The sequence below is a fragment of the Adiantum capillus-veneris genome, chromosome 25 (assembly GCF_014529385.1).
Source record: "Adiantum capillus-veneris isolate H3 chromosome 25, ASM1452938v2, whole genome shotgun sequence".
NCBI classification, from domain to species: Eukaryota; Viridiplantae; Streptophyta; class Polypodiopsida; order Polypodiales; family Pteridaceae; genus Adiantum; species Adiantum capillus-veneris.
The window spans coordinates 105,426,997-105,434,871 of NC_140955.1; the positions used below are offsets into that span (position 1 = coordinate 105,426,997).

The window sequence follows — 7,875 nt, forward strand, 5'->3', positions numbered from 1 at the left end:
AGGAAAACCGATGATAAACACCCATCTTTTCCACTAATGCCCGCATAAGTTTGCTTTTAAACCCCTGACCTCTATCAAAAATGAGCACCCAAGGTACTCCAAAATGGCAACGGATGTCATAATTTTTTTTTTGGGCCACAGCATGTGCATTTACCTCTTTAATCACCTTGGCCCAAACCCCCCTGGTGAGGTATTTAATGGCTATCACAATGTATTTCTTACCGCCCATCGACTTAGGGAGTGGACGGATGGCATCCATTCCCCACTTATTAAAAGCACCTTGGGCTATGATGGCCCCCTAAAACTCGGCTACCAGTCATCTTTGACCCATGATCTGGCACTCATGACGGGTTTTGCACCAATAGTGCACGTCTTGTACTATGGACGGCCACCAAAAACCTACTCGAAGCACTTGAAGTAGCACCTAGTCTTTACCTTGATGTTTTCTTTCTTCATGACATTGCTCTAGCATCACACAAATTTGTTCCCTGTAAAGCACCCCTTGCAACACTTCATCTTGTCCGTAAGTCATTAGGTCTTCACCTATCAATGTGAGCTTGAAAGCTTTTTGCACTTACCTTCTTGTGTGTAGCTTGGGCAAGCCTTTTGGGCACTGCCCTATGGTCAAAACATCTTCTATTTCCTTCAAGTTCTCTCTACCCGCATAAGTGGCCGGGGTCACATATAAGCATGCAACATGTTTCTTGCACTTTTCTACTCGTCAGAGCTGGTATGCTTCTTCGTTTCTCTCTCTCTCTTGACATGCTTGAACTCCGCATGGAAAAAAACCAATGATTCAAGGAATCCCTCTTTACTTGCCATTGGTCTAATAGTTGCTTGATGACCGACAATACATTGCCTTTCATTACCAACCTCAAATGTCAAACTCCACACATTTCTTCAAACCCCCGAATGGAGAGTGAGATACTCTGCCTCATTGTTGGTGTGTACATCCTCCAGGTTGTAAGCCTTCAATAAGATCACTTTGCATGCGGGTCATGTATCACCACATCACCTCCCGCTTTATGCATCACCCTCCTATATGCACCATCAAATCACATAGTGAATTCTCTTTCTAGGTATGGTTTCTCTTTGGCTTCATCGTGCACCACCCTTGGGTAAACTGGTAAGTCAACACCCTTGTTGACCAAAATGTCTAGTAGGTGAGACCGACTAGTGTGGTCGAATTTTGAGCTAAAACTCAAACTCTTGTAGCTATATCACCCACTTCATTTGTTTACTTGGTTTCAAATGTAGCACCACTTTAGGGAATAGATTGCTAGTCATCTGTTAACCCTCATGGACACCCTATCACCTTTGACGGACACATATTACTAATTTGATTGAGTCATGGACCGGGCTTATTGGTCCAATAGGTGTGTAGGTGATCGCCAATGAGAGGTGCACCACTTATCTTGTTTTTGCAGTATTTTTGCAACAATCAGCCACTGTGGGCGCCCATGTGTGAATGGGCCAAACTCTTATAAAGGTTCATTTGACCTAAAAATCCTCATTCTTTGAGGTGTAAGCTAAGAAGTGCTCTTGCTCCATCTCTGTCTCCTTCTCCTTTGTGTATGTGTGTGTGTGTGTGTGTGTGTGTGTGTGTGTGTGTGTGTGTGTGTGTGTGTGTGTATGCTAGAGAGAGAGAGAGAGAGAGAGAGAGAGAGAGAGAAAGCATTGCGGCGACATCGGCAATGGCAAGGCGGTAGAGTGTGGCATCGGTAGCAGCTCCTTCTTCTTTGCAACATAGGATCCTTCATGGCGGAAGCATTGAGAGGTCAGTGACACACCATTGTTCTTTGAGCTTGCTAGGATTCTCTAGTTGTGTGTTTGCAGCCTTTCCAGGCTCGCACACAGTGCACAAGCAAGTTCCCAACGTTCAACATGTACGGCAAAGTGTAAATTTTTGGCACCGTTGCCGGGGACAGCCTTGCATTAAGCTTGAGGAGAACTCAGTGCTATCTCTTGAAGCTTTTCTTCCATCTGTTTTTCTGCTTTTTGTTGAGTTCTGTGAGAATTGTTAAGTGGATGCAATGGGCAGATGAGCAGGTTTTCTATTAATTACTGTTAAGTGACTTAATGTTTAGTTTTAGCAGGTTATTGTCAGATTTTGTTAGTGGTTGTAAGCTCTGTTAGTGCTGCATTGTACTTGTTTTGGTTAGTTTTGCAAGATCTGTATTGTGTTGGTGTTAGTAGAGCTATTAGTGAGTGTAGACAGTGAGAAGTAGAGTAGACAGTGAACAACAGAGTTGATTGTGTGTGTGAGTGTGCAATTCTGTGTTAGACATTTAATTAGCTATGCGCGTGGGAGGTCGGTGTCTACGCAGCCACATTATCCTCAAGAAAGACTTTAAATAAAAAAAAACAAACAAAAACAATAAAAACCTTGGGAATATTGAGACCAAAACGAATTTTGAAAATTAAATTTAAGAAACCTTATCCTAAAAGAAGGGATCGAAATCATTTCCCCAAGTCGCAGGCCGGAGCCTCGAGCCTGAGCCTAGGCCCATGCCTCAGTCCTCAGTCTTATGATATACTACTCACACTACCTTATACATAAAGACTAGGATCTCAAGTGAAGGGAGGGCATGTGGGGCAAGTTCCTCAAGTCCTCCACCATCCCCTTCACACTCACCCTTCGGAATTACTAATTCTAACCCTCTCCCCACCTAGGAAAAGACTAGTTTTAGGATTCTGAGAGCTGTACGTAATCGAATCGGGGGCTGTGAAGCATGTCCCGTCCCTCTATCCAAGATGCTCGTTTTAATCTATCATACGCCATATTCCGCGTGTCTCGGTTAAAAAAAGGGACCAAAAATACACAAAAATATGGGTAGTAAATACCTAAAAAACTAGGTGAGCGGCCTTCATGGGCACTCTCCAACACTTCTAGAGTGTTGCAAACACATGCACCTATGCTCTGGTCATGTGCTAGAGGATGATCATATAGAGAGTGTCTCCGTTTACACGGGCACTCATTACTCCTCCACCTTAGGCTCTAGGTCCTCAGTGGGAACCCAAGGTAGTAACACTAGGGACCGACATATTGTGTCTAGTGACTCTTCCTCTGACTATGATGTCATGGAGGGTTACCCAATTCCTAATCCCGATAGCTCAAGCCAAGACATACATGACATGGGCCCACGGTCCGGGCCGAGCGTGCTTAGCCGCTTGAAGGAACCTTTAGTAGAGCTGCTTGCTCCGAACATGGATCTAACGATGTAAATGAGGGGGGTGGGGAAGTAAATTGGCCATTCATGACCAACTTAGACCCCATGCTCCTAGAGTGTGTGCACGTGAATACTCCATTCACTGCACCCCTTGACTCTTCATAGCTATTTCCCTTCAAGGTTATATTACCTGATGGTAGAAGCCTTGCCGAAGTGCAAGAGGTTGAGCTGTATATCATTGAGGCTAGGGAAAAGTAAATCGAGAGCTTACGTAAGGCAGAGCAAAGAAGAGAGTTAAGAGCAAAAGCCCCTATGTCAACATCCACGCCAGGCGAGCAATCGAGTGCTACTGAATTAGCGACCACTAAGGGTCAACCCATAGAGATCCACATTGCTTCTAGTTCAAAGGACATCCCTAGCACCTTAATCCTAGATGGAGCTTTCCTAATGAGAACTGGGAGTATGAACTACAAACGAAAACTTTAACCGAACTATACACAAATCACACCTATCATGTGGGTTGGTTAGATGTTCTACAATCCACATTGGGTGCTACTAGTGTAGAGGATCAACAACAAAGAGTTTGTGAGGCCATCCATAGGATTATTGAGCTAGAGAGACAGAACAAGGGAATCCACATGCCTTCAACGGGTCTCATGAGATTCTTGGATACAGGGAAGGCTAAACAACCAACCTTATCATAAATGGAGACTCCCTCGGTAAGTCTGATGGATCCTCCATATGTTGTTTCTCCAGGGGTCTCTGTACAATCTGAGCCCACAAGTGATAGCTTTACCTTTCCAAGTTTAGCTCATCTTTCTCTTGATGACACCACGACTACCATGCCTACCCCAGTGATGGGCATGACAAAAAACACGACATAGACCTCATTTGTTAGTAAAGCATCACTACATGGTAGCTCAATGCCTGCATCGGGTACCTACAAGTGTGTATCAATTGTACGCATTTATGGGTCCTAATGCTCATATAGCTCCTACCCCTCCCATCGTTTCAACAACTTATGCTACACAACCACAACATCCAAGATCTTATTTCAATGGGACCATACCGGCTAGCATTAGCATGTCACATTTGATGTCTGTTATGCCTAAGGCCACACATATGAACTTTGGGCCACCACATGACACAACATCATACCAAACTTGGAGCCCAAGGACTTCCTATGCGCCAAGCCCAATGCCAATACCTACTCCACATGTAGTTCCAAGAGCGCCTTTACTTACGATGCCTGCTCACTTGGGTGACTTAGCAACATTTTCTCAAGCTATTGGTCGATCCATTGCTGAAAATATGTGTGACACACCTGATAGAGATCCTAGAAGTAAGGCAGTACAAATAGCCAAAATCACACAAAAATTTAGTGGAGGATTACGACATGAGGATATCTACAATGGCCTAGTCATTAGAGGTATCACCACTTGGGAAGCAGTCACCATCAGTGCAATCCAATTGGAGGATAATTTAATGATTCAAGGAGAAAGAGTGTCTGTTGAGCCTAATCTACTAGCTCGCAAGCATCGGAGCATCATCCAATGACCCTAAAGCCTATGGCTAAGGAGCCAAAGATATCTGAGATCATGACTTTAGAAAATCTCACCAAGGCCATTCAAGACAGTCTTAGAGACAATCGTACTTTTTAAAACAATCATATGTATCCAAGAAGGGAGAAACAATGGTGCTCAGTATGCTATAATCCACATAGTACCAGTGAATTCCCTACTTCTAGAGTAAAATTCAGTGGAAATTGCAATGCATGTTTGAGGTATGGTCATCAAGCTAAGGGTTGCATAGTATTTAAGCATGCGATGGCCAATAGACCAACCTTAGCATGGATGGACACACCTTGACGGCCTGCATTGATGTCGGATCCACCTCTTGAACAAACATCACAACACATGGTCCCTAGGGCCCAAAATGTTGTTCAAACAACACTCTTACCACCTCCAGTTGCTAGGACCGCAACCACCACATCCGAAAATCACTTATGAGAATCAAGTGGGTTGTGAGTCATCTATTTCTTGTTTGGAAGGTTGTGAGCAAGATATAGACCCTAATATTGCCTATGGGATTAATGCACTTGAAGAAATTCTACAATACTACATGGAGGACTATTGGGGACAAGTCGAACCTGTCTATCAATTAGTAGCTGCTTTTGTTGCAGAAGGCCAAAATATCAATTACACTGCCAAGAGACCACCTCTTCAATGCTATGAGTGTGGAGGTCCACATCGTGCCGAGTGTCCTATTAGGCTACAAAAGAATGCTACACTAATGTAAATCAATCAAGCGAGCATGTCTACAATGTCGATACTCATGTGTAACCGATGTGGCATAGATCATTTGATTCCCCAATGTCTGAATAATCCAAATCATGCGTCGAAGATCATGCCATTAAACTTGATTGAGGTTACGGAGGGAGTCTTACCAAACGGCGAGCAAACATTCTCGAGCAAAGAAAAAACCGAGCTACTTTCTCACAAACATTAAGCTTTGTTATAAGCAGCATCTCATGTGGCATTCTATCAATATTGCAATCACAAAATATTTTATTTGAGTTTTTTGTGCTTTTTTTTCAGTTTTTGGAGGTTTGATGTTGACTCTCTCTCTCTCTCTCTCTCTCTCTCTCTCTCTCTCTCTCTCTCTCTCTCTCTCTCTCTCTCTCTCTCTCTCTCTCTCTCTCTCTCTTACAAGTCTATATGTGATTTGAGAAACCTCTCTCTCTCTCTACCAAAAAATGGAGGTTTGATGCCGCTACCATGCCAACCAATGTTCGAGAAAAGTGTGTCTCAGCTTAGCCTTGAGCTGATTTTATCACAAGTTTCTCTCACAAATGTTTTGGGTAAGCACTGGATGTTGAAAAATCAAAATAGATGGAGAGGGAGAAAATCCGCTTGGAGAATTCATAAAAATAGAGTTAAATTGTAAAAAATGTTGATTAGTGGGAAAACTTTCCTAGGGTTGAATACTTCCATACCAAAATAGTTCTTTGTACCAATCATGATCGGTATATCAACAATCAAGTGGATGGATCTACTTCCATACCAGAATATAAAACCTTATACCATTAGCGACGTCTCCAAAAGAAGTTAGAACTACCATGGATTCTAACCATGACCCCAAACCACCTATCCTGCCATGAATCTCTCGGCTTTCTATATTACAAAGTCGCAACAAAGTAAAAAATTCCTCATTATTTGCATGAGCCCAGACATGGGTTCTTTATCTCATCACTCCACAGCTCTGACTTGTCTTCATTCCCTTGAAGATATTGCCAGGTGTCCTTCTCCCGCTTCTTCAAAATAATGTTAATCCAAGTGGCCTAACAATGACACTACATTTCTTAGGTACGACAGGTTTACACAGACACAACACACCCAAACGATAATCACCCAGGCGATAGTTCTTGCCATCAATATCATGGACCTTCAACTCCAAGGATCTTGCTTTAAAATCCACATCAACGTCAATTTTCTCCTTTGAGGCCCCCTTGAAGAGAGATATCTAGATTTTTTACTTTTCAACATCCTAATCCTAGCTAAAAATAGACAAGCTTTATAATTAGTTGATGATCTTTGACTTTTGGAGGTATGAAGTAATGTGGCCTTACCTTGATATTGCACAGACAAGCCTGCTACCATTTCTAATGTCTATATCTCAGAGGATATAAGACTTTGCACATGAGGTCGCAACAACGTCGTGTAGCTTGGTCAAGCGGAGCTTTGAGCTCTACCATGTTCTCTAAAATATCGGCAGCCATTGAAAGCTCCACAAGTCTCTCTCTCTCTCTCTCTCTCTCTCTCTCTCTCTCTCTCTCTCTCTCTCTCTCTCTCTCTCCCAAGAAAAAACTATTGAAAACAGTTCGCGTTGGTGCGGACTGTTTTTAGTAGTTTTTTTGTCCTCTCTCTCCCTCTCTCTCACTTTTGTCTAGACTCTGTAGGTGACTCGGTCAGTTGAGAAGCGTCTCTCTCTCTCTCTCTCTCTCTCTCTCTCTCTCTCTCTCTCTCTCTCTCGCTCTCTCTCTCTCTCTCTCTCTCTCTGAACTTGTAATAAGTGGGCGGATTTTATTCACCAAAAAGAAAGTATAGCACTGTAAGAGTAGGCAGAGGGGAGCAAAGCTAGTTGCTGACACCTTGCTGCAGCTTGGTTGGTAGGGGATCAATATCACGATAGCTGGGGGCCTAATGTACTCATCATGGAGGATGGGGATCGGCATAAGTAGGCGTTATAATATAATGATGGGCCGCCTGGGCGTTATAGGATGGCGTCGTTAGTCTCAAGGGCTATTCATTCAAGGAATCGTGGCACAATTGGTGGAGGTGTTGATCGCATAGACGAGATTGACGCCGCATAGGCCAGGAAGGGTGGACACACTGGAGCTCTTGAGCGCAGAGCCCAAAGATGCGGACAGCTGCTTGATGCAGCCGCCGCAGGCGGTGATGCGGTCCACCCTCACCCCCTTAGTGAGGGAGTATAATGACTTCACCCCACCGCAGCACGTCGTTTGTCGATGAAGAGGCGCCGATGTGGTTCCTGTAAGGTAGCCTACACACGGAAACAGCTTGCTTCGCACTGTCCCGCACGAGATTTCTGCCTCCTCCTTCTCGGCAAGACTACCCGCCACCACCATCACCACCTCTAGTGCCGCCACCACCCTGGAGCTGCTGCTTCTATTGCCTTCCATGAT

At 44.0% G+C, this 7,875-nt stretch overlaps 1 pseudogene; it reads right to left on the reverse strand.

Annotated features, from left to right (window-relative positions):
- Positions 1 to 6,343: 6,343 nt before the first annotated feature.
- LOC147425426 (uncharacterized) lies at positions 6,344 to 6,948 on the reverse strand (annotated as a pseudogene).
- Between the last annotated feature and the right edge of the window lie 927 nt (positions 6,949 to 7,875).